Source organism: Felis catus, chromosome B3 (assembly GCF_018350175.1).
Source record: "Felis catus isolate Fca126 chromosome B3, F.catus_Fca126_mat1.0, whole genome shotgun sequence".
NCBI classification, from domain to species: Eukaryota; Metazoa; Chordata; class Mammalia; order Carnivora; family Felidae; genus Felis; species Felis catus.
The window spans coordinates 41891752-41918090 of NC_058373.1; the positions used below are offsets into that span (position 1 = coordinate 41891752).

The 26339-nt window shown below is 47.2% G+C and overlaps 1 long non-coding RNA gene across 3 annotated transcripts in view; it reads right to left on the reverse strand.

Moving 5' to 3' along the window:
• Nucleotides 1-3631: 3631 nt before the first annotated feature.
• LOC123385903 overlaps nt 3632-26339 on the reverse strand; it is a 126739-nt gene continuing 104031 nt past the window's right edge. Inside the window, exons 3-5 of one of the 3 annotated variants that reach the window (XR_006599160.1) lie at nt 15306-15417; nt 4874-5091; nt 3632-3981 (exon numbers count right to left, since the gene is read on the reverse strand). This is a non-coding gene — a long non-coding RNA (uncharacterized LOC123385903). Of the gene's footprint in view, nt 3982-4873; nt 5096-13729; nt 14668-15305; nt 15418-26339 lie in introns of those variants that run through there. The other 2 variants (XR_006599158.1, XR_006599163.1) reach the window with 2 other exon arrangements.

Consider the following 26339-nt stretch of genomic DNA (forward strand, 5'->3'; position numbering starts at 1 on the left):
AGGCACTCTTGAATCTGAATCCTGGTCTCGCCACTTCAGAAGTTTCTTAACGCCCCCGAGCTTCAGTTTACTTCTCTGAAAATGGGGACAGTGGCATTCCCACCTCATATGGTTATCCTGAGGCTTACTTACCATGATTATTTATAAAATATTTCGTACAACGTTAGCTGTGGTAGTCATGCCCACTATCGATCCAGGCCGAAGCATCTTCTTGTTCAGCCTCACGATGCTGACATGCAAATACACCAGGCAGTGCATACTGGGGCACGCACTTGGAAGGATATTGCAAGGAGGCGTTATCGTTAGGTCCATTTCTAATCTTAAAAGGGACACTGAGTGTGTGGAAAGTCTCCAGGTCTTTGAGCCTACTGGGAAGGAGGGAGGATTAAGGAATCTATCTAAGCTAAAATAGTCCTGGAACAAATGAAATGTGGATCTTCAGTTGTCATTCTCCTCCTGGACGGTGACGCTCTCTGGCAAATATTTCTTGCACTGATGGGGTGGTGGTGATGGCCCTGTCCTAAGGCAGCTCCCGTCAAAGGCTGGGGAGCTGGAGAGCGGGGTGTAACCTGAGACCCCACTACCGCAGGCCTGAAATCTCAGCTGGGATAGCACCAGCTTTCCCAGCAGCAGCAGACTTGCTGGGGCTCAGCTCTGTTTCAGGGATGGTCGTGTCCTGCTGGTCAGGCACAGGACCCGTCCTGTCTCTGCAACCTGGAAAAACACACAGGCCATCGAGGGCTGGTGTTCCCATCTGTCGGCTGACTTGCCCTGAGAGATGCCTCGGCCTCCCATTGCTCCACTGACCACAGTATTTACTCTTTGGGGCTCTGGGGGTAAGGGGGGTGATGTGTGCAGGGCCCGCAGTCTGTGCTCTATTCCCTCAATGGAGTAGCCGCTGAAACATTTCTAAGCCCTGATTCATCTCCAGGCACAATGCCAGGGGACAGGAAGAACGTAAGAAGGCTCCCCGTTCCCAGCAGCTTATACTCTAGTTGGGGAAAGATAACGGGGGGCTGGTCAGCTACAGCTGAGGTTTCTTGCCACATCAGGCTGATTCCCTGACCTTGAAGTTGCCCATTTATCTTCAGTGCCCACAAACCAGCATAGGTGGCATCACCCAGTTGCCAGGATTTGGGGTGCGGGGCAGAAGAGAGGGATCGGACTCTTGCTCGGACTGGGTATAAGATTAGAATCAGAGCAGCCTGGGATGAGACTTGCAAATCACTTCTCATGAACACACTAGGCTCAGGATAATCCTTAGGAAAGGCGACACACTGCGTTACAGCTCCCCTCAGCTCAAAGAAGGGATGGAAGAGGAAAGAGCCGCTGCTGAAATAGAGTATCTCGGAGTGTGGCTTTCCATCCCATATATGTCTCTAGCAGCCACGGGGTTACCTCAGGCAGGGGGCCTGGGCCAAAGTTCTGGTTGACCTGGTACCAGACTGCAAGGACCACCATGGGACATGAAGTAACATGCCCATCTTGGATGCTCTAGGACCTCAGCACAGGCCACAAAGAGTCTCGTTTGCAAAGCATTGCAGATGGGAGTGGGGATGGAGGAGGGTTGTCTCTTGATCATGGTCTGGATCAGTCTCCGGGGGACTTCAGCAAGTTCCTTGTTAGAAGGGTCTGTTCAACTTCACAAGTGGGGCCAGCTTTGAGAGTTCTAAAGGGCAGTTATTATTGAGAGACCAGGCCATTCAAGGTAGTTTGAAAGACCTGTCATCAGATGGGAGCAACTGTGCCTCTTTGTGAACCCCTGAAAGGTGTTCATGTAAGGAGGAGCCATAGCCCACGTCCCCCATCGTCATCATCATCACCATTGTCATTTGTTATGTAAGAGCAGTCATTGAGCACCAATGATGTGTCAGGCACAGTGCTAGGTGCTGATCCTCATAGCAATCTTGCGAGCTAACGGTTACTTTCTGCAATTTACGGGGGAAGTAACTCAAGTTCAGAGATGTTAAGTAATTTGTTGGAAATTAACTTGTTGCATTAAAGTGGCAGAGATGTAGTGGCTTTGGCACCAGGTGAACTTCCTCTAAGTATAGCTCATTTAAACAGCAAATGGGTTTACTGGAGAATTAGAGGGTAAATCAAATACTGACAGAAAGACTGAAGAACCAGGCATGAATGTGCCCCTACTAAGACTCACACATGGGAAATTCCTCTAGGAAAGTATTTGGATGCTGTGAAGCCAAAAAAGAACGATAAGCATTTACTACAGACTTCTAGAAATGACAGAGCATCAAGGATGGTGGTTTTGGAACCCCACTGAAAATTTGTGGTCAAATGTAGCTAAAACTCATAACCATTGGTACCTGAGCCTTGGTGCCTCAAGACTGAGGCTTATATAGATTTGAACAGGTGATAGTGTCCCATCTATTTGCTCCTCCTCACCAAACTTAAGTGGGTAAGCTTTCGTTGTAGTGATCACTCTAGTGTGGCACTAACCTCAAGACCCACTCGCTCCACCCAGACTTCAAGATGGCCCCCAATGATTCTTGCCTCCTGATATTATTGTCCCTCCCACATTGAATCGGGGCTGACCTATGTGAACAATAGAATACGGTATATATGACCACGTGTGACTTCCAGAGCTAGGTCATAGAGGCACTATAGCTTCTAACCCCCCGGTCTCCTGGATAGGCGGCTGTGGGGTAAGCCAGTTGCCATGTTGTGAGGACACTCAAGGAGCCTCATGCCAGCCATGTGAGTTAGCCATTAAGTTTTGAAGTAATTTTCTATACAACAAAAATTAGAGGTGAGAAAGAAAGTATGTAATCTGTGTGAAAGCAGTAACCAATTAAGGTACGTAGTCTTTCCTGGGGCTAAAAGGGAACTTCCAGCAGGTATGGACATCTCCTCAATAATAGCTGTGACAGGTACTCAGATTCTCAGCAAACCTTGACCTCCCTTATCTGTTTTTCATATGTAGTTGTGTTTGTAACAGATGTCAAATATTTTGGCCTCCTGGTACAAGGTTAAGGCAATCACTGGGGCCCAGGGATGGGCAGTTCAGGAATGGCCTTCCCTCTATGAGTAATGTCCTTCCATGTCTGCAAGCCTGTCAGAGCAAAGACCTTCCGGGATTGTGTTTTCCCTGTGTGTAAACCAGGGATTACACACTATGACCCATGAATCACTCACCAGTTTTTATAAATAAAGCTTTATCGGAATATGCCTGTTCATTTGTGTATTGTCTAATGCTGGTTTTGCACTACAATAGCAGAGTTGGACAACTGTAGCAAATATCATATGTGGCCTGCAAAGCCTCAAATACTTTCTCTCTGGCCTTTTAAGGAACACTGTGCTGACTCCCGGTAAAAACAGTCAAAGCATTGTCAGCTAGCACACCTGAGAGCTAGAGGGGCAGCATCATTGTCTAGTCTCTATTCCTGGCTCCACAGCAGACAGAGAGGCACTGTGGCTTCTCTTTACCTTTCTCAAGATGAAGGACTTTCCAGGGTACCCGGGTGGCCCAATTGGTTGAGCGTCCGACTTTGGCTTAGGTCATGATCTCACGGTTTGTGAGTTTGAGCCCCGCATCGGGCTCTGTGCTGACAGTGTGGAGCCTGGAGCCTACTTCGAGTTCTGTGTCTCCCTTTCTCTCTCTGCCCTTCCCTTACTCATCCTCTGTCTCTGTCTCTGTCTCTCGCTCTCTCAAAAATAAATAAACATTAAAAAAAAAGAAAGATGAAGGACTTTCCAAGAGTAGAAATGTCAAGGAGAATCTCACCAAATCCTGATACGTGAGCCAGTTAGAGGTCTGCACACCTGTATTAGTTACCTGTTGCTGTTTAAAAAGTATCCCAAAATGTGATGCCTGAAAACAATAAACAGTTATTATCTCTCACAGTTTCTGTAGGTCAGGAATCTAGGAATGGCTTAGCTCGGTTGTTCCGGCAGTTCTAGGTGGTTTCACTGTAAGCCACAAGCATTTTTGCCAGATAACTCATTGGTTGTAGGGCAACTTTCCTGTAAAGGAAAAAAAATAACTGGTTGACAGTTTGTTTTGACAGTTTGTTAGTTTCATCTCTGGTGGACAGTTTGGTTTCATTTCCCCGTTGACGCCACTACTCCTGTTTTCACATTATGTAAATCTCCGCCTTCGTAATGCTTTATGCAGTGGCACAGAGTTTTGAACCGACATTTCCCATAGAACTTTGGAATGTCAATCAACGGACACGTGACAGTTGCAAGCAAACAAGAGCGTAGAAGGCTGTCCCAAACAATTCAAAACTCGATTACAGACACACATCCTAGTATTCGGAAACTGGTACCTCTCTTAATGAAGAAGGAGATTTTAGCAAGAAAAAGAAAGTGTGTGGTGAATAAGGAGGAGGATCAACAACTAAAACAACAAAAAAGTAACACATTATAAATGAAAGACATTGAAGATAAGGGTTTAGATAAAATCCATAAAATAAAACCTTTTTTTTTTTTTTGCACAGATTTGATATAAACCTATATGCATTTTAAATGTATTTAACTATTTTGCGTTTCACAATGAAGCTTTAAAATTTTTGTTGGGACACCTGGGTGGCTCAGTTGGTTGAGCGTCCAACTTTGGCTCAGGTCACAATTTCACTGTTCGTGAGTTCGAGCCCCCCATTGGGCTGGCTCTCTGCTATCAGCGTGGAGCCCGCTTTGAATCCTTTGTCTCGTTCTCTGCCCCTCCCCTACTCACGCTTTTTTTCTCTCTCAAAAATAAATACACGTTAACAAAATTTTGTTATTCATTTTTCATGTTTCATTATGTCCTTTTAACGACTGTCCCTCTTTTATTTTCTGTATGTAATCTTTTACATTAAAATTGCTTTACGTCTAATTAGTTATGTGCAAAAATGGTCGTAGCCAAGATACTTACGGTGAAAATACCAGACAAGGGCTCTGGCTTGGGGTCTTTGAGGAGGTCAAGATGTTGGGGCTGCAGGACCTGAAGCCTTGACTGGGGCTGGAAGATGTGGTTTCACGGTGGCTCACTCAGATGGCTGCCGAGTCAGTGCTGGTGGTTGACAGGTGGCTTCAGTTCCACTCCACGTGGGCCTTTCCGTAGGTTGAATGTCCCCACAACATGGTAGCTGGCTTCCTTGAGAGAAAGCACACTGTTACTTGTATAACATCCTATTAGCTTCCCACAGGGGGAATACCTAGACACGAGATTCACCGTGAACTCTGTTGGAGGCTGGATACCACACATCTCACCCCAAATAAGAGTAGTCATACATGGTGGGAAAGGTCCTTTGGATAGAGGAAGAGACAGATGCTCCAAGTGGCCTCTGCACGGTAGGATGGAGAGAAATGTGGGATGGCACTCAGGAGACTCTGACCTTCTGAGTGTCCTAGGATGGGTCATGTCCCCTGTTGGACCTACAGTTTTCTCATCTCTGAATAAGAAAGTCTTTGGAACCCAGGTCACTGTGGCACAGGGGTCAAGTCCCCACCACTTAGCCAGTTCCTCATTTCTGTGGGCCTCAGTTTTCTCACCCATAAAAGCAAGAGTGGGAATATCACCTCTCTAAGCTTCTGTGGAGAATAAATGAGCCGGGCCGTGTAATATGCCTTGCACACAGAAGGCGCCCAATAAATGTTAGCTATTATTATTTGCAGCAGAAATAGCAGTATCACCTCTAGCTTCAAGATCTCTGATTCCACAGTCTGCTGTGAGCCCTGAGAATGAGGGGCTTCTGTATGTTCCCTCCTGTCAGTTCAGGCCCCCTTGTGTGTGCCTCTGGGGGCGGCTTCAGGTGGCTGTGCTCAGACCTTGGGGAAGGACAGGGTACCCATTTCCTTTCTCAGCATTTTGTGGTCAAGGCACTTGCACACCTGGTAGAGCTAGCTGCAATTAGAGACCGAGCAATGAGAACAGCCTCAAGTTCAGAGCTGGGGGTCTGTCCTCGGGACATGTGTGAAGCATGAGATCAAAGAGTGGCAGAGACGGGCTGCACCTCAGGACTCATCCAGGCCCTTGTCGGGCCACGCCTCCAGCCTGTGGGGCCACTATCCCTTCTCCCAAGTCTGGTTGAAGCAGAGGTCTGAAGAATACCACCCACTGAGCAAGGTCCATGGAAGCAGCTCTTAGATAATTGCTGGGTCGAGGCTGGCCTGCCCAGACCCACGCTGTGGCCAAGTCATTGTATGAAGCTCTCAGCTTCAAGTCCTCACCCTACTATGAGACCACAGGGATGACATAATCATATCCATCCCCATTCTCCACAGTCTCAGCCGGCAGCCCAGGCCTCTTCCTGTACCCACCGGCTCCCAGATTCCATCCACACGCTACTCTCTTCATCTTCTCACTGTCCTCAGTCCCCGTCTTATTCCCCTTTATCCCCTCACTGCTCCGTGACAGCAAATCCTCTGTACCCTCAGTCTTTTTCTGGAATGTTCCCTTCTTTCAGCCTGTTGTCCTCTCAGGTGGGGACTGCCATTCTCATATATACCTTCCTCAGAGTCACAGGATCAGTCTGCAATCTTCCTGGCTCCCCAAGCCATTCCTGCACTCTCTTTCATCTTGTGAAAGCCCCTGCTCCTTTAGAATCACACCATTCAGCTCCCTCCCCTTCCTTGATGTTCTCCAGGCTTCCTGGTCAACCTACTCCATCACCAACCACCTTGGCTCCTGGGCTCCTGGACGCCCTTTCCACCCCAACTCCCTCATAATCCCCGGGCCTTCATCATTCACAAGGATGACTTTTCCAGGTTCCCAGTCTGCACCTCATTGCCAAGACCACTTTCATACCTCAGCTACCCACTCACTTCCCAATACCCAAAAGGGCATAACCTCCCAAATAGCAAACCCAGCACCTCACTCTCTGACCATCATTTCCCATACATACAGAAGCTTACTTCCTCAAGCCTTCCTACAATAATTCTTTGTTTTCATCATAAACCCAGACCTATTGGTCCACTCCTTTCTTGCTATCCATCAGTATCTTCCTGGCTTCATTTCCCTTCCTTTCTGTCTTAGATTCCATGGTTCTTCACTAGCATCACTCCCTTGCACATACCTCTAACTCCCTTGCTCCCCCAGCCCCCCTTGTACTTTACCCAACTTGTAATGATGCTTGGTCTAAGTACAAGGCTCTTCATAGTACGTAGAGCTTTGGAAATTACGTGATTTCACTTAGACATTTTGGTGGTCATATATGAGGTAGGGCAGGTGTTCATGTTTTTGTTTTTACAGAAGAGGAACTAATCCCCAAGAGGTTAAGTTTCCAGCGTTGCCCAAAGCTGAGCCCCCCACCTGCACCTCCTGGCCCCAAGTCCACCTCACCTATTGAAAGCAGCCCTTCTAGAATAGATTGGTATTGGGATTCCTGGTGATGGGAGTGTGAGTGGGGGCAGGGCACCCCAGCAGAGGGGACACTGTTCCTTATGGTGGGGATAGGAAAGGGGGTGGTCCAGAGAGGAATGTGGTGTTCCTCACAGGTCCCTTAGAGGCTGAGAAATCCTCTCCCGCAGGCTGCCTTGCAGAGGTGTGCTGGTTGCGAAATGCCAAAACAGATGCCACTGGTAAAGCATACTGTCTGACACAGAATTCCTCCAGCTTCCCGGCCTTCTGCAAATCTCATTTCTTTCCTTGTTGGGGCTCAGGGGGCTGAGGGCTCCGCATCACCCTACACATCAAAGACACCGCCAGGTTTCCCAGCATAGCCCTCAGAGGCTTCTAACCAGCCTCTGACAATAAAATCACTTTTATATAAAAACCGAGACTCAATATTTGGCAGAAAAGGGATTAACAGGATCAGTGGTGCAGGGGATGGCATCATGCTATTTTTGTTGGCACTTCCCCAGCTGAAGCGTGAGGAGTCTGGGCATGGAAGGAGGATATATATTTTTTTTCTTTTCAACTGACTTGGCCGCTCTAGGTCTGGAAAATCCAGGGAGCTGGAGGGGGCTGGCACGTCTGGGGGTGACCTTCCAGCAAGGTCAGGGCATCTGCTAGCCTGAGGAGGTGAGCACATTGGGCCTGCGGGGCTAGAGCAGGAACTACAAAGTCATTCTCCTGGGGCCTCGGGCAATAGCAGAGGAAAGGCTCTCTTTGGGGATCAGGTCCTGAACTCCAAAGGGGACAAATGTCCCGGTCCAACCAGCAGCAGAGACAGACTGACCTAGGGAAGCATGGTCTGGCCCTGCCACGCACAGACCTCTGCATCTTGGCCACTGGCAATGCCCACAAGGATACGGCAGTGAGGGCCTTAGAGGACACCGCTCCAGTGGGAGCCAAACTTGTTCTGTTTTTTAGGTAAGGAACTCCTGCTTTGAATGAGATACTGAAGCTACCTTCTGCATACAGAGGACCGGAGGAGGAAGTGCTGCTTAGGCCTGGCGCCTCCCCGGCTCCTGAGGCTGCCTCGGAATCTGACACTGGAAGTACACATTGAAAATCACATCACTCATTAGATGAACACTTACTGAGTGCCTGCTCCATTCCTGGCGCTTCTCCAGGCACAGGGGGAACGCTGGTGAGCAAAACCAGGCACAGCCCGCCTGTGGGGCTTACAGGGTAGTGCGAGAGAGAGACCTTAATTGAATAATGACACAAGTGAATGTTCACTCCCTCCAATGAAGAAACTGATTTGTGAAGTGCCAGATTCTGAGCTGGGCACTCAAGGCTCTGGGCTACCGAGCCTCAAGCTGCCTTTCCGGCGTTGTGTCACTTTACTCTCCCACCCAACCCGGAGCACCACCCATACCCTTGATGCATTTCCCCGGGTATAACTTGTCTTTTCCAGCCTCCAGATTCCCCTGGGCTGCCTCATTTCCCCTTTCCTCCTTTCTTCCCTCCAGCCACCTCCACCACCCCAGGAGAGCCCCGCGACAATACCACAGGTCTGCAAAGTCTCCTTGGATGAAGGGGATCCTGCCAGCATTTCTGCCTGGTCCAGAGGGCAGGGGGTGGGGGGAGTGGCCAGCACTGGTGAAGGAGCAAGGAGCCTGGGCAGAATCCTCATCCTGCTCCTGAGACCTTAGGTGAGTCACCCAACCTCACAGAGATGCCCATGAACTCATCTTGGACTCGTCTGATCTCCTCCGGTGGACACAGTTCCTTTCCTCCAGAAACGCCCTGTCTTCTCCCCGTACCAAGTTCAGTGCCTTGAGCTCATTAGGGGCCAAACATGACATTTGTTCATTGACTAGTACATTTGGTTGTGAGCTCCTGGGTCAGCGTCTCTCACTTGCTTATGTCTGCCTCATGGCTGGTTCTGGTCCAGCGGTTCTGGGTTTTCTTATAAGAAGACTGAAGAAGGCACTTCCTTCGGGAATCTCACTAATACCTTCAAACATATATTGACTACCTACTGCATACCAAGTCTGTGCTAGGAATGACATTTTCTCTTCCCTTCAAAGAGTGTAAGATCTAAGAAAGGAAGCAATCAAGGACAGCAACAATGGTATTGTGTGCTAGGTAGAGTCAGAGATGCTATGCAGACATGGGGGCCCCTCCCACATCCTTCAGAAGGCAGTGTCCACTAATCTACAGGAGTGGGCAGAAGGTTGGGTTATCTGTCTGTCCTCTCAGAGCCTCCCCTGGTATTGGTGGCTCTGCCTCCATGAACCCTGAGTCGTTCCCTGGATGCTTGAGAAGCTAATGGTTCCTCTTCTTTGAGGCCAGTGACTAGATGAATATTCCTTTGCTACTCCATCTAGCTGGGCTTCCTAAAATAGCCACATGAGGCTGAACAGGCATGACCTGAGTTCTGTACTGAAGGGTTCCAAAGTTGGAATTATGACATATGGAAAGAAAAGCCAAGTTTCTTGTTAAACTTTCCCTCAAATCTTTTTAAAAAATGTTTATTTATTTTTGAGAGAGAGAGACAGAGAACAAGCAGGGGAGGGGCAGTGAGAGAGGGAGAGGGAATCCCAAACAGGCTCTGTGATGTCAGCACAGAGCCCAATGTGGGGCTCGATCCCACGGACTATGAGATCATGACCTGAGCCCAAATCAAAAGTTGGATGCTTGACTGAGCTACTCAGGTGTCCCAAGTTTCCCTTGAATCTTAAAGGAAAGGCACTTGAAAATAAGCCTATCGCTGACACCCCCTTAAACCTGACCTGGTTCGTCAAACCCCGAAGTTCTCCCACACTTTGGCAAGTCCAGGTCTTCAAATCTCCACCCAACTCCTTTGGGAATCCTCTCTCCCTCCCCACTAGAAGTTTCTAACTTCCATCTTCTTTTAAAAATTTTTTTAAAGTTTATTTTGAGGGAAAGAGAGAGCAGAAGCACGGGAGGGACAGAGAAGGGACAGGCAGAATTCGAAGCAGGCTCCATGTGCTGTCAGAGCAGAAGCCCGATGCAGGGCTCCATCCCACAAACCGTGAGATCATGACCTGAGCCAAAATCAAGAGTTGGACGCTTAACAAACTGAGCCACCCAGGCGCCCCTAACATCCATCCTTCTGATACCCCTGCCCTAGGACATTCATTCTGGAGTATTGCCCTTTCAGCCATCTTCTCTTCCCCAATCCCTGTCAGGGCCGCTCAAGTCCTAGAGACCAACCAGGACCACAGAGGGAGAAGTTCTAAGTCCTGCAGCCCATAGTTGGCAGTGAGTAAGGATCCTTCTCTTTGGGTTTCTTTTTTTCTTTTTAAGTGGTTTTTTTTTTCTTTTTGGAGAGAGTGTGAGAGAAATGGAGAGAGAGTGAGAGAGAGCAAGTGGGGGAGGGGCAGAGAGAGAGAGGGAGAGAAAATCCCAGGCAGGTTCTTTGCTGTCAGCACAGAGTCTGACGTGGGGCTCGAACTCACGAATGGTGAGATCACGACCTGAGCTGAAATAAAGCGTCGGAAGCCCCACCAACTGAGCCACCCAGGCGCCCCTCTTTGGATTTCTTTTTAATATTCCCATCAGTGTGAGCCCCATAGGTACGGGTTCTACGATCTAGCAGTGACATTAAATTATGACTATACATTTCTCCCTGACACAACAATTAATTTTGGGAGACAGTGTTGTTTAAGCCATGCAAGAGAAATCCAGCTATTCAGTGGTGTGCCGGAGGTAGCCCATCCTGGCTTATAAGAGCTGACTGATACATGTTTAGGAATTTTGCAAGCTGCTTGTTAAGCGTTGCCATTAAGAAGTAGCAAACCGTATAAAATAAGCAAATATATCAGACTGAAGACAATACTAAAAATTCAGTACTTTCTAATTGTTTTACTCTAGTATCATCTACGTTCTTGAAGTAACTTCCATCTACTGATTCTGTGCGGCCGAATACCGGATGTGTATTACTGAGTATCACTGTCCAACTCCACGCTTAGTGACATCACCCTGGTAGCTTGACCTTGGCCATGGTGGGAATCTTTACACCACGGACACTGGCAAACCTCACAAATCATGGCTCCCCCGCCCGCACCCAGAGCTGGCTGATAAACCTTTAGCAGCTCTTCCCTGAGAAACACCATGTTTCTTTAGTGGGCGGGGCATTCTTCCACCTTCCTCATGGTGTCACATCATTTTGCAGGGCAGCACTTGGCTTCTTGCCTGCTCTGCCTGGCGCCTTTTGGAACTAACAGTTCTTTAGGGCAGCTGCCTGAATTACTCAAGGAAGGACTGAGTCACCATCTTGAGGGATGGGAGAGTTGACAGTTCTTCTGGAAATGAGAGGTGTTGAAGGCTTGGTGAGCACAGGCTCCTAGCTCAGCCAGGTGGAGCAGACTTAAGGCAGGTTCGCCTGAGGAAGCAATGCTGGGACTAAGGGGGGCTTCATATTCCTGGAGGGTGTGGGGCTTGCGTGGTGGGCTGGGTGAAGTCAGAGGATAAGCCTGGTGCCTCTCGGCTGGAGCATCAGCTTACTCGGTGGTAAGTAATTAAAAATATTGTTTTAACAACCAAGCATACATGAAAGCACTATGTAAAAGAGGATAAAATATGGATGAAAATTTTTTAAAGTTTACTTATTTTGAGAAAGAGAGAGAACACGAGCAGGGGAGGGGAAAGAGAGAGGAGAGACGGATTCCTAAGCAGGCTTCACGTTCCTTGCTGAGGACGCGGGGCTCGATCTCACGACCATGAGATCATGACCTGAGCCAAAATTAAGACACGCTTAACCAACTGAGCCACACAGATGCCCCTTGGGTGAATTTTTAAAAACAAGAGACTGTAAAGAGATTTTTCCTACATGACAGTTTCAAGGGTATGGCTCCAGACCCCAGGAGCACCTATTCCTTGTCCTCAGACATTAAGTCTTTTGACAGAAAAATTTGAGCACCCCGAAGCTATAGGCCTCTGAGATATCCATAGGAAGGAACTGAACAGAGGCTGGGAGGAAGTGGCTAGGGCATTCTAGAAAGTAGAGTTCAACAGAAAAGAACAAGGGCTTGGATCAGATTCCTTGAGTTTGAATTCTTGCTCCGCTACTTATTAGCTGTGAGTTCTCGGGTAGGTTACTCAACTGCTCTGTACCTGCACTTCCCACGGCTGTCGACTGAGGGTAGTAACAGGACCCATCTAACAGGTTGTTTCAAAGATGAAATCAGATGTACGTGCAGCGTTTGGAGCCGTGTTAGAACTTGTTCTTTCCAGTCATTTCAAGCAGAAGGAACAGCATGAGCGAAGGCCAAAGCCTGGACAGGCTGCTCCAGCTGGTGAGGGCAGAGTGTACCTATGGTAGAGTGTGAGGTTGAAGCGCTTTCTTGGCTCATGGCTTTCACGGCTCTCCACTCAGCTGACCTCTCTAGTCTTCCCCACACAGGGAGGGGAGGGAGCTTGCCGACCACCAAGATCCATCTGGTGCCCACAGCCTACGTCTTCTTTCATCTTTTCTCTCTTTTCTTTCTGAATAACAGAACATTCAGGTCCCCACTGTTTAGTGATTTAACATGTTTCTATGGTGCTCACCAGTTAGTTACTTTATGAGTTAGTTTTCCCATCCCCAAACGACAAAGAAAAGTATATATTTGATATGAAAAGTTAAGGGGGAGAGAAAATCCAGTGTTAGAGTTATCTTTTTTTTTTTTTAAACCAATTCATTTTGCTAATTTCATGGCAACGCATGGCACAATACGTGAGAATGGAAAAACTCTGGTCTGTGGAGTCAGAGCGATCTGGGTCCAAATCCTGACCCAGAAGTTATTTACCAGAAGTTATTTCTTCTTTTACCGTTAGTTTCCTTGTGTCTGAAACGGGCTGCTGATAACAGTACCTGTCTCACAGGGCTGCTGTGAAAATTAAATGGCCTCAGTCATGTCAGATTCTGAGAGGGCAAGGCTACCTTCCCTTTGCCCCTGTGGATCCTGCGCAGGAATGAGGCTGAAGGCAGGCTCCTTGCTTGTTGGGCACCATCAGTAAGTTGCTTCCCTTGATCCCAAGTCATAGCCCAGGGAGCTCTGTGCCATCTACCCTGGGGTACTGCATTCTCCTCTGTGGGTCCCCCCCACTTGGCCACACATTTACAAATAGCCCCTTTATTCAACTCTCCTCAAATGACCCGCTTAGAGTGTTCAGCTTGCTTCTGATGGGGCCTGGCCAACAAACTTAGCATAGTACTTGGTCCATAGTTAAGCGCTCAACAAATGGAAACAATTATTTAAAAAAATTTTTTTAAAGTTTTTATTTATTTCTGAGACAGAGAGAGACAGAGCACGAGCAGGGGAGGGGCAGAGAGAGAGGGAGATACAGAATCCGAAGCAGGCTCCAGGCTTCGAGCTGTCAGCACAGAGCCTGACATGGGGCTCGAACTCACAGACTATGAGATGATGACCCGAGCTGAAGTCAGATGCTTAACCGACTGAGCTGCCCAGGCGCCCCTGGAAGCAATTATTTACATGCAGAATAGAACACTCTGTGCTCTGGGGTGCCCGGGTGGCTCAGTTGGTTAAGAGTCCAACTCTTGATTTCGGCTAAGGTCATGATCGCATGATTCGTGGGTTCAAGGCCTGCATTGGGAGCACAGAGCCTGCTTGGGATTCTTGGCCTCACTCTCTCTCTGCCCCTCCCCAACGCATATACACGCTCTCTCTCGCTCCGTCTCTCGAAATAAATAAACTTAAAAAAAAAAAAGATAACTCTGTGCCCTATTAAAGGAATGCTTAGTGATATTTATCCACCAACATTCATTGATTCAACAAGTACTGAGCATACATGATTTATGCAGTGTATCTTTCATTTACTATGAAACATCCTGTGGCAGGTGGCAGCACCTTTGGGGGATTAACTTCTTGCCCCTTGGTTTCAGCAGGAGGAGGGACCTCTCTGGCATCTTCCCTCTTAGGCCAACCGTTGAGCAAACTCACCAGTCTCAGGATGATGAACCAGTCGGAGCTCTTACCTGCAACTGGGCAGTAAGTCATTCTTAGGAGAAGCAGGCTCCACTCACCGAGTGCTCTTTGGGAGGGACATGTGCACAGTGGGGTAAGGGGCCTGGTCAAAATGGGCCTTTCTCTGGTCCTAACCTAGATGTAAAGTCGCACGTCCAAGGCTTGGAGGATTTCTAAAGTGAGGGAAGACCCCCGGATGGGGGTCAGGGCCCTGGTTCTGGCTCCTGTTGAGCTGCTACATTTCAGGTCATGCTGCTCTGAAATTTCTAGGAGAGAGTCCTTCCTTGCCTTCGGCCCCCGGTGGCTCCTGGCATTTCTTGACATATGGTAGCATAACTCCGATCTCTGCTTCCAACTCCACAAGGCCTTCTTCCCTGTGTCTTAGCGTGTCCTCCCCTCTTCCTGTAAGGACACCGGTCGTTGGATTTGGCACCCACCCTCATTGAGATCCTTAACGAATTACATGTGCAAAGACCTCATTTCTTTTCTTCTTAAAAAATTAAAAAAAAATTTTTTTTTTCCACGTTTATTTATTTTTGGGACAGAGAGAGACAGAGCATGAACGGGGGAGGGGCAGAGAGAGAGGGAGACACAGAATCGGAAACAGGCTCCAGGCTCCGAGCCATCAGCCCAGAGCCTGACGCAGGGCTCGAACTCACGGACCATGAGATTGTGACCTGGCTGAAGTCGGACGCCTAACCAACTGCGCCACCCAGGCGCCCCAAAAAATTTTTAATGTTTATTTTTGAGAGAGAGAGAGAGAGAGAGAGCACGAGTGGGGGAGGAGCAGAGAGAGAGGGAGACACAGAATCCGAAGCAGGCTCCAGGCTCCGAGAGAGCCCGATGCGGGGCTCGAACCCACGGACTGTGCCATTGTTCCCTGGGCCGAAGTTGGTGCTTAAACTAATTGAGCCACCCAGGTGCCCCAAGACCTCATTTCTAAATCAGGTCACATTCTGAGGTTCAGGTGGACATGAGTTTTGCAGGGGGACACTATTCAGCCCACTACAGTTGGAGTATCGGTTCTCAATAGTACTTACCCGTCCCAGCCCTTTGGAAGTCAGGGGGTACATAGAATTCCCTTGCCAGGCACCTCTTTCTTTCTGGGACTCCTTCGGTAGAGATTGGGAGAGGCAGGATGTCCTCTGAGCCCTGTGACAGAGAGCCAAGAATTATCTGGGTGGTAAGACCACCAGCGGGACTGTCACTACTCAATACTGTATCACATCCTCCTCTTCTTCCCTCCCTGCTGTCACCACTTGACATGTCCCCGCCCCTCCCCCACCCCTCCCCCCCCCCCCCCCCCCCCCCCCCCCAGCTCTTACTTACTGGCCTCTGTTGCAGTCTGTCTGTGCGCTGGCCACCGAGCTAGATACCCCCGTCCCTTCCCTTTCTCCCACTGGTACTATGAAATTAGTAGTGTCACTCTTCCCATCGAAAGTTACAGAATTGGGCACGGAGTGGTAGAACCAGGATCTGAAGCTCACGCTCTTGCCACACACCTGGATGTTTCAGCAGCAGAAACGGGTCCCAGCTCCGGCACAGTTTGACAACACTTGTGTTCAAGGCCAGTTTGCGAAACCGTCTGATTGGTTTACAGAACTTCCTTCCGAATCGCCTGTTCTTGTCTCTTCCTCCCTCCCCATGCCTGAAATCCCCGTGGTGGAGTCTGGTACCCTCACGTCTGCCCCGGTCACTTCGCTTTCTCAGATCCCTCATTTCCGTCAAGGGCATCGTGTCTGGTAACAACACAAAATGCTGCTTTTACTTCACTCTCAGCCCTCCAAGGGTCTCTGCATGTTATTGGCATGTGGGCCTATGGGTGGAAACCAATTTTCCCCACTCGCTTTTCCTTCCTTCGCCCTTGTCCTAAGGGCACGGCTGGGCTCCGCCTGTTTGACCAGGGTGGGGATTCCTATGCCACTGTCACAGCGTCTGTCCTAACAGTGTACTGCTGAACTCTTAGGACATAGTGGTTTTACTTCAACCCAACACACTGCAGACAGACAAACAGAACAACTGAAACACACATATTTTAACCAGGTCCTAAATAACGACATTTACAGAAACATGGATGGTTTGGTATGTCGGTTTTGCCAATACGTGAAAAAAAACTTTGATCGTGCCTATCCTAATGTCACCTCCTGTCCTCGGCAGTATGGGAGCGACACTGATGGAGGAGTCCGTGTTCTGCTGCTTAATTGAGGCATCCTCTAAGGATGCTGGGATTTGGGGGGGGACACCAAAGTTTGGGGGTTTACACACTGGTATAAGTCTCTTGGCAATTAGTTTGGTAATACGTATCAAGAGGCGTACAACATTTAAACTTACATTTCTAGAAAATAATTCCTGAAATTACCGCCAAAGCAGAGAAAGCTTGATTTATTTCGTAATGCCATTTGCAAGTGTTTACAGATTTATAAAAGCCATAGCAAATGTTTGGGCAGTCATCTAGGGTTCCGGTGATTGGGGTAAATAAATCATGGCGTGTCCTTCTTTACGGAATATTATGTGACTTTTAAAATGATGCTTACTCTGTGCAATTAAATGGAAGAAGCAGGGCATATACACATGGCTATTAAATACGTGGATGATAATTACTGTGTAAAATATGTATTAGAGAAAGACTTGTGAGAGGTGTTGCTAAATGCTAGCAAAAGTTTTCAGAGAGTAGAACTATAGTTTTTCCATTTTCTCCCTGTTTATTATTTCTAAGTTTTTTTTTTTTTTAGTTTTTTTAACGTTTATTTATTTTTGGGACAGAGAGAGACAGAGCATGAACAGGGGAGGGGTAGAGAGAGAGGGAGACACAGAATCTGAAACGGGCTCCAGGCTCTGAGCAGTCAGCACAGAGCCTGACGCGGGGCTCGAACTCACGGACCGTGAGATCATGACCTGGGCCAAAGTCGGACGCTCAACCGACTGAGCCACCCAGGCGCCCCTCTAAGTTTTAAAAAGTAAGCTTAAGGGTGGGGGATTAAACCATCGACAAGATCATTGATCTACCCTCTGGGCAGAGTTACTGCCATTGCAGTGATGGCCCCGGGTCTTTCAGTCCTGGCCACAGTCTCCAAAAAAGATGAAGCATAATGGGGTTCAGAGGCCTGTCATGTGGGTGCCTACTGAGGAACACTACAGATGGACAGGGGGTTCCCAGGAAAGGGAGACCCAAACATAGTCACCGAGCGTCCAGGCGCAGCCTGCACACTGTCGCCCTGTCAGTGCTTGAAAACACATTGTCCTTTGAGAGAAATGTCCAGCCTGACATCTCAAATTACTTCTCAGGGCTGGGGGGGGGGCGGGGGGAAGAGGACAGAGATTCCCCAGGGGTGGGGTGCCTCCTCCTGGATGTCTTCAGGACAGTCCCTTTGGCCATGGAGGTTCTGTGAGGCCCTGGCCAGCAAGCACCATGAGAGCCCTGGGGTAGGCACTGATCTAGGCACTGTGGAACCAGGAAACAAGGGTCGAGACGGCGTGAATTCGTGAGAACAGAATGACCATCACAACAAAATAGCTTCTCTTTACTGAGTGCCTAAATGCATGTGCCTACAGTGATACATGAATTTTATCCTATTTAACACTTATAACCGCCCTGGGGAGAGGTTTACAGCCCCCATTTTGTGGATGAGGAAACAGACTCAGAGAGGTTTAGGAATCTCTGCAAGGTCACAGAGCTAAGATTCACACTCAGGTCTTGCTGATGCCAACACTTCAACTTTTTCGGTGATGCTCCCTGGCTGTCCGTGGACAGGATCTAATGCTGTTCGTGCCCCCTGCCCCCTGCTTTACCAGGTGTGTTAAAGCACTGGGTAATTGGGGATGTGATAATAAATCAAGCAGCGGCTCCTGCAAGAGACAAGCCACAAGGGCTGCTTCCATTTGCTTAGGTCAAGTTCATCTTAGCCTTCTTTGGGGCTGCCACGGTGCTCAGCCACAGAGAGTGCCAGGATGCACAGGAGGTGCTGAGATGCTGATGTGTACATGTGTGATCTGGTGTGGCCTCACAGATCGGGTTATATAATATGGGTTATATTTTACTAGGCAGTCATGTTGATTACGTTCATATTAATAAGGAAAAGTATCGTTAGGAGCCCTTCTTTCTCCCTGGCTCCCTATCACTCATCAGGTTTCAGCCTGGGGCACATATTTGTGCTTAAAGCATTAACCCCTAAAACAGGATAGCATGAATCCCTAACACACACACACACACACACACACACACACACACACACACACACTCCTTCACGCCATAGCAATTTGCTGAAAATGCTGACTAAATCATATTAACCTAATTGCTAGGTTGAAATAATGGTAATGATGATGATAGTAATAATAAAAGAATGACTCTCAAATTATTCTGAGCGATGTTGCAACATCAGCTGCCATACTCATTCTCCAAAAAATAATTTGCATTTTCAGACTCGGTTCACAAGAGGCAAGCGGCTCCCGGGAGATAAATGACAGTCCTTAAAGAGGTTTTCCCTTGCCCAGAGGGACATCTTACTTCTTTCTCCAAAAGCAGGTGAGTACCAATTTCTAGACAGAATTTGGGCCAAATGTCCAAATTTACAGACTTCCAGGAGGCAGATTAGAATATGGAATCTGCCAAAAATCCTGGGCTCTCCTTTCAAGTGGTCTCCTTCAGGGTGGCATTGCATTTAGCTGTGAGGGCCGTTACCTGGTAGGAAGGTGGCTCTCTGGCTCTCTCTGGCACAGAAATGTTGGGAGCTTCTGCGGAACACTTCTGGAAACCAGAATGGGGGTCTTTCCTCCAGCTGTGGCAGGCAGGCCACCGTTTGAAATGCCCCAGCTAATTAAAGACACAGGTCAGAGATGAAGACCCTAAGGGACTCTCCACAAAGACTTACTGAGCGCCCACCGTGTGTGGCTCTACATAGGGGAAGATGTCTAGGATACAGCCCTTGCTGTCTAGAATGTATAGCTAGTAAAGGAGAAACACGTACACAGATAACTACCTGTGATCAAAACGTGGTCTAGAAAGGTGATGCTTTGGGAGCCAAGGGTAAGCTGAGTCTGTGACAATGACAATGATCATTGAACTGGGTCTTCAAGTATGAAAAAGAATTCACCAGATGAGGGTTGGGATGTGGAGGCAGGTTGGAGGGTAAGCAGGGGAGGAAAGGCATTCGAGACAGACAGCAAAATGAGCAAAAGCAGGAAGGAGAACAAAGTATTGAGAAATAAGCTTGTCCAGCACTACTCTACCTCTCCTGTTTACCTGCCCTAGTTTTCAGGGCTTCCATCTGCTGCCTTAACCCCTTTGGAATACCCCTGTGCTTTGAAGATGTCCATGGGGGCAATGACCATATTTATGTTGCTCTATGCTGTATCATATTTTATCATCATTCAGTGATAAAATCTTTTTACTCCATGAGTATTCTTTCCTTCACCCATTATTTAGAAGCATATTTAGAAATTTTCTTAATGCATGGGTTTTGTGTGGAAATGGTTCATTTACTGACTGAGAATTTTATTGCACTGACATCACAGAATGTGACCTGTATAAAAACAATTCTTTAGTGTCTTTTGATATTTCCTTTGTGGCCTTGGGTACATGATTAATTCCTGTAAGTATGTACTTGAAAAGTTGTTTATTTATGAGACACAAGATGAATAACTGTGGTTAAAATCTTCTATATCCTTTCTATTTTTTTTGTCTCACTTTCTGGGAGAAGGGATTAAAATCTACCACTATGATTGTGGCTTGTCCATATCTCTTTATAATGTTGTAGGTTTGTGCTTTATGTAGTTTGAGGCTATATTGTAACGTGCATATAGGTTCAGGATAGTTATAATTTTTGTCATCTGTTCCCTTTGTCAAAGAACTTCTTTCTTGCCAAGTTTCTGCCTTAAGGCCTATTTTGTTTCAAATTAATATTGCTAGGGGCGCCTGGGTGGCGCAGTCGGTTAAGCGTCCGACTTCAGCCAGGTCACGATCTCGCGGTCCGTGAGTTCGAGCCCTGCGTCAGACTCTGGGCTGATGGCTCAGAGCCTGGAGCCTGTTTCCGATTCTGCGTCTCCCTCTCTCTCTGCCCCTCCCCCGTTCATGCTCTGTCTCTCTCTGTCCCAAAAATAAAAAATAAACGTTGAAAAAAAAATTAAAAAAAAATTAATATTGCTAAATCAGCTTTTAGTTAATATTTACCTAGTACATGTCTTCCTAGTATATTAATTCCTTTATTTTGTTTTCAACCCCTTTCTGTCTCTGGATTTAGACGTGTCTTTTGTGAATAGCTTTTAGATGGATTCCAGGGCCTAGATCAGTGCCTAGAACATAGTAGGTACTCAGTAATTATTTCTTGAGTTAATGAATGGAAAAAATTAAATCTAATCTGAATATTTGTCCTTCAGCAGGTGAGTTTGATGTGTTTACATTTGTTATGATTACTAATATATTTGATTGATTTATACCACTTTGTTTTCTAATTGTATGTAACTTTATAAATGCTCAACATCACTCATCATCAGGGAAATGCAAATCAAAACCACAGTGAGATACCACCTCACACCCTTCAGAACGGCTAACATTAACAACTCAGGCAACAACAGATATTGGTGAGGATTTGGAGAAAGAGGATCTCTTTTGCATTGCTGGTGGGAATGCAAACTGGTGCAGTCACTCCGGGAAACAGTGTGGAGGTTCCTCAAAAAACTGAAAACAGAACTACCCTGCGACCCAGCAATTGCACTACTAGGCATTTATCCATGGGATACAGGTGTGCTGTTTTGAAGGGACACATGTACCCCAATGTTTACAGCAGTGCTATCGACAATACCCAAAGAATGGAAAGAGCCCAAATGTCTATCGACTGATGAATGGATAAAGAAGATGTGCTGTATACACACACACACACACACACACACACACACACACACACACACACACACAAACCCCACAGTGGAGTATTACTCAGCAATCAAACAGAATGAAATCTTGCCATTTGCAACTACGTGGATGGAACTGGAGGGTATTATGCTAAGCGAAATTAGTCAGAAAAAGACAAATATCATATGACTTCACTCATATGTGGGATTTAAGATACAAAGCAGATGAACATAAGGGAAGGGAAGCAAAACTAATACAAAAACAAGGAGGGGTACAAAGCATAAGAGACTCTTAAATACAGAGAACAAACTGAGGGTTTCTGGAAGAGTTGTGGGTAGGGAGACGGGCTAAATGGGTAAGGGGCATTAAGGAAGACACTTGTTGGGATGAGCACTGGGTGTTATACATAGGGGATGAATCACTAGAATCTACTCCTGAAATCATTATTGCACTATCTGCTAACTAACTTGGATATAAATTAAAACATAAATAAGTAAATAAATATAATTTTACAAAAAGAAAAAAAATATTCAGTTACGAAAAATAAAACAAGTTAATTAAAAAATGTATCTTTTTCTCTTTCTCTGCTTTATTGCCTTCTGCTAGATTGGTCAAATATGCTTTATTTCCCTCTCTCCTAGCCTAAAAGCAATTCCTCTTCTTTTCTTTAGTTCAATAACGGCACAATCACTTTCACTATGTCCTTTGATCAGCACAAAGCCCTGTAAATTCAATGTGAGTATCCCCAATTTGCAGATAGGAAAACTGAGACTCAGAGTTAAAAGTAACCTAAGGGCCCACAGCTAGTGACCAGCAGATCTGGGATTAGAACCAGTTCTGTGTGATCTGGAGGTCACGTATTTCCCACTGTGGGCCACACTGCTGACAAAGGTCAACTTCCGATTGCTGAAAGACAGTTATCACAGACCTTCTTAGTCCCCAGAGTCATACTGTGATCAGCAGACCTTGTTATCTCTGTGTCCTAGTGATAACTCGGAAATGGAAATGAATGGACACAGGCCTGGGTACAGAGAAAGCTGAAAGCTGAGAAGTAAACAGAGCTCTTAAAATTCTCCCAAATGAAATCCTCCTCAAGCTGGGTGACTGGATGACAGCTTTTTAAGAAATGATATCTCAGATGTGACCACTTAACTATTTTGGGGGATGCTTTCTCTTTTCCCAGCAGATAGCTGTCCACACAGCCAGAACCCTTCAATAAGCAATAACTGCGGTTCTTTTTTTTTTGATACATTTTTTTTTAACATAGGAAGAGAGCAGGAGTGGAGGAGGGAAAGAGACAGAGAGGGGGGGGGGGAAACACAGAATCCAAAGCAGGCTCAGGCTCTGAGTTGTCAGTACAGAGCCCGAAGCGGGGCTTGAACCCACAAACCGTGAGATCATGACCGGAGTCGAAGTTGGACGCTTAAAACCGACTGAGCCAACCCGGCGCCCCACAGTAACTACAGTTCTTGCCACTGTCTCTACACACTGCTTTCGAAATACTTGTTCTTTCTTCACACAGGTTGCTCTGCTTTGATTTCCCTCTTCTGGAAGGGGTCTGAGGATGGGGATGGGTGAGAGGCAGAGACATAGGGCCACATAGTCGCCTTTGTAGGAAAGGAAGGACAGAAGCTTCTGACGCAGTATTAACCTGCACGAGGCTTTGATGATGTCACCCATGGAGGAGGCAGGTGTTATGAGTAAGATTACCCACAATCCCCCTAGCTTCCAGGGTTCCTACTGCAGTAAACAACGCCCAGTGGAATGATAATCCTGGTGTCAAATGTCCCGCTGATTTTGTAGGGGTACAGGTGTATTTTTGGCTGAAAGAATGGCATTCATTTTCAGGATGGGAGTTTGAAAGAATGTGACCAAATTCCTGAGATACCACTAAGGGACCGCAGCCATGCCCGGTAACTGCACCAGCATGGGTGTTTCTCAGAAAGTGCAGTTCAGTGTGGGCCAGAGGGCTTTGCTGGGTCCTTCTCAGGATTTCATCTCTATGTGGAGGCACCCGAGGGAGACTGGCTCTTGAGAGGCGTTTTTCAAAGTGCACTAACTGAATTAGAATCACCTGGTGGGGGGGGGGGGGGAGGGGGGCAGGGGAAGAGACATGCTTGTTAAAATGGTAATTTAGGGCCCCACCCTAGGCTTATAGAATCGGAACCTAATAGGGGGCCCCAGGAATCCCCATTTTTAATTAGTGGCCCAGGTGATTTTGGTGCCGAGTCTAAATTGTTCTTTAAGGGTCTGCAGGTGTCTGAAACTTCCTGCAGGGTAGACAAGCCCATGTGAGGAGGCACATGGGAAGCAGCCAGGAGACCTGAGCCCCAACCTTGCCTTTGGCTGGCTATGTGCTCTGGAGCAAGGCAGCTGAGGTCATTTTCTTTCTGCCATTGCCCTATGAGTTTCGGTACTCTCCTCTTCCCATCCTGCAGATTAAGGAACTGAGGCAAAGAAAAGTTAAGGGCACAGAGGCGGTAAGAAGTAAAACCGGGTTCCGAACTCACACTCCAGAGCTCTTGTTCTTAACCCCGAAAATACAGTATCTCTCGGCCATAAAGGTCCTGCTGGCAATCGGAAATGCCAGACACAGCTAAGAGGTTGGATCATCTGGCAAATGTGGCAGATCCCTAAATAGAGGTGACAGGTGGAAAGCTAGGGGAGTGTGTAAGGAGTAGAGCTAGAGTGCCAATAAATACCTGCTGACTTAGCCAACCCAAGGTAACACAGTCCTACCCACTTGGAGAGGATCGTAAATGGGACGCAGATGGCGGAGTTCAAAGTGTCAGGACAGGTGGGTGGGGGAAACCTTGGGGCGGGGGAGCAAAGGTCCACTTGAGAGGCCCCTCCCTGCCTGCCCAGCTCGCTCTGGGGATAATGGGCTGTAAACCATACCCCTTCCTTCATCGAGATCTGCAGACAGAAATAGGTCCCTGCTTTTCCCCAAGCTTTGAAGGTCCCTTCAGGAAGTTCTAAACCGACCATGAAACCACACTTCCTTCACCAGAGGAGACTTGTCTAGCAGATAACACCAGGGCCTAATTTGGCCTCAGGCAGAGACTGGGTCAGAATTTGACGGTGGGTAAAGCAGGTCACCGCACGACGCGCAGTTACAGGGCTCACCGCCCCCTGCTCCTGCATGGGTGGGGGGTTGGCTTTCCCATGGAAGTGAAGACCCCCCCCCTCGTCACCGTGTGCTCTCCCTGGCAACGGGGGTGTCCCGCCCCAGCATCAACTCCCTCCTTAGTGATAGAGACTCCCAATGTCTGCGTCTAGTCTGGGCCTTTTTGTGGAGCCCCAGACTGTTATACCCAACGGCCTCCTGGACATCTCAAACCAAATTCAGGCTGTTTGTCCCGGCCCCTGCCCTCTTTTGCTCTCCTTTTAGAGACAGTTCACCAAGTCCTTGAAGTCCAGACTCTTGGGGTGAAACTCAGGGATCTTTGGGAGCCAGACCCACCTCCCTGCCCAGCCCATGCCCAGTCCTTTGTGTTCTGGCCACACCTGTGCCCTTTGACACCTGGGTGTCTTTCCTCCAGCTAGTTTTTTTGTTTTAAATTAGAACATCAGTTTCTTGGTCTGGTAGTCTGACTGCACTTTCTTCCTTCAAGACCTGGCTCAATTCCTTTGAGAAGCCTTCCAAGATTGCAATAACTACCCCCCACTCCCACCCCAGGAGAGTTCCTTTCTCCTTGGAGTTTCCCATGGCCCTTGTTGCATACCATTGGCACACTTTTGTCACTGCATTGTTAATATCTGTTCACATGCCCTTCCCTCTGGACACCAAGCCTCTGAGCTTAGCCATGGAGAGGGCTGTCACAGACACACTTATTCAACTATATTCTCAACGCCGATGAGTGCTCAGGAGATGTGGTTGAATAAATAAATACATGATTCAATAACTAGTTCAGAATTTCTGGGCAAATGGAACCTGTAGTCTTTTAGAACCTCAAGATTTTACCCAAAGCATAAAAAGGTGGTCTAACAAAGCACAGAAGCCTGGAGAGATTGGCCAGGGGCTGTACAGCCTAGGACCGAAGCCGTGTGATTCTTGATGCGGCGCCAGGCTCCAGCCATGTGTGTGACCGCTGGGCACCCGTGGCCCCTTCCACCCCTGCTGACCTGACCCTGCAACGACTCACCGCCTTCTTGTCTGGGAGCCCAGCACACTCCCTTTGTTCCGGTTCTTCTGGAAACCACCTCCCTCCCCGCTTCACCCACCTCTTCTAGGGAGCTTCTCCTGAGGAAATGGGATGGGAAACACATTGTGAGCCTTCCCAAAGCTCCGAATTCAAGCAGTCTCCCGTCCTCGGCACTTCAGGTTAACGGGCAGAGTGAGCACTGGAAAGCACAGGGGAGCCCAGGTGAGCAGCTGGTCCCTAAACTCCTCATTAGGATCACCTGGGCTGCTTGTTACACTTATGGGTCACGTGCTCCACCCAGGCCTTGCTGAATCAGAATCTTCAGGTCAGGAGCCCAATCTGTATTAAAAAACCCCCCACTATATTATATTATATTATATTATATTATATTATATTATATTATATTATATTATATTATATTATATTATATTATATTATATTATATTATATTATATTATATTATATTATATTATATTATATTATATTATATTATATTATATTATATTATATTATATTATATTATATTATATTATATTATATTATATTATATTAATTTTAAAGTTTATTTATTTTGACAGAGAGAGAGAGAGCACAGGTGGGGTAGGGGCAGAGAGGGAGGGAGAGAGAATTCCAAGCAGGTTCCACACTGACACAGTACAGAGCCTGATACAGGGCTCGAACTCACAAACCATAAGATCCTGACCTGAGTCAAAATTAAGAGTTGGACGCCTAACCGACTGAGCCACCCAAGCGTCCCAGAATATCTATTTTTAACAAGTGCCTTGGCTAGTTTGTTTTTTTTTTTAAATCATTAGACAAGTTAGGGAAACACTATATATGGTTTGGATGCCAAACAAATTAAATAAGCTTCTGTGGGATCATTTTGTGAGAATGCTGTGTAATAATCATCCTCACTGTGAAAATTTATTGGGCACATACTATGTGCTTGGCACAATTTTAAGCCTTTTATAGATGTTAATTCATTTGTTCTCTATTACAACCCTGTGAGGTAGGTACTATTATTAACTATTCACAACCAATGAGGCATAGAGAAGTTACTTACCCAAGGTCACCAGCTAGGA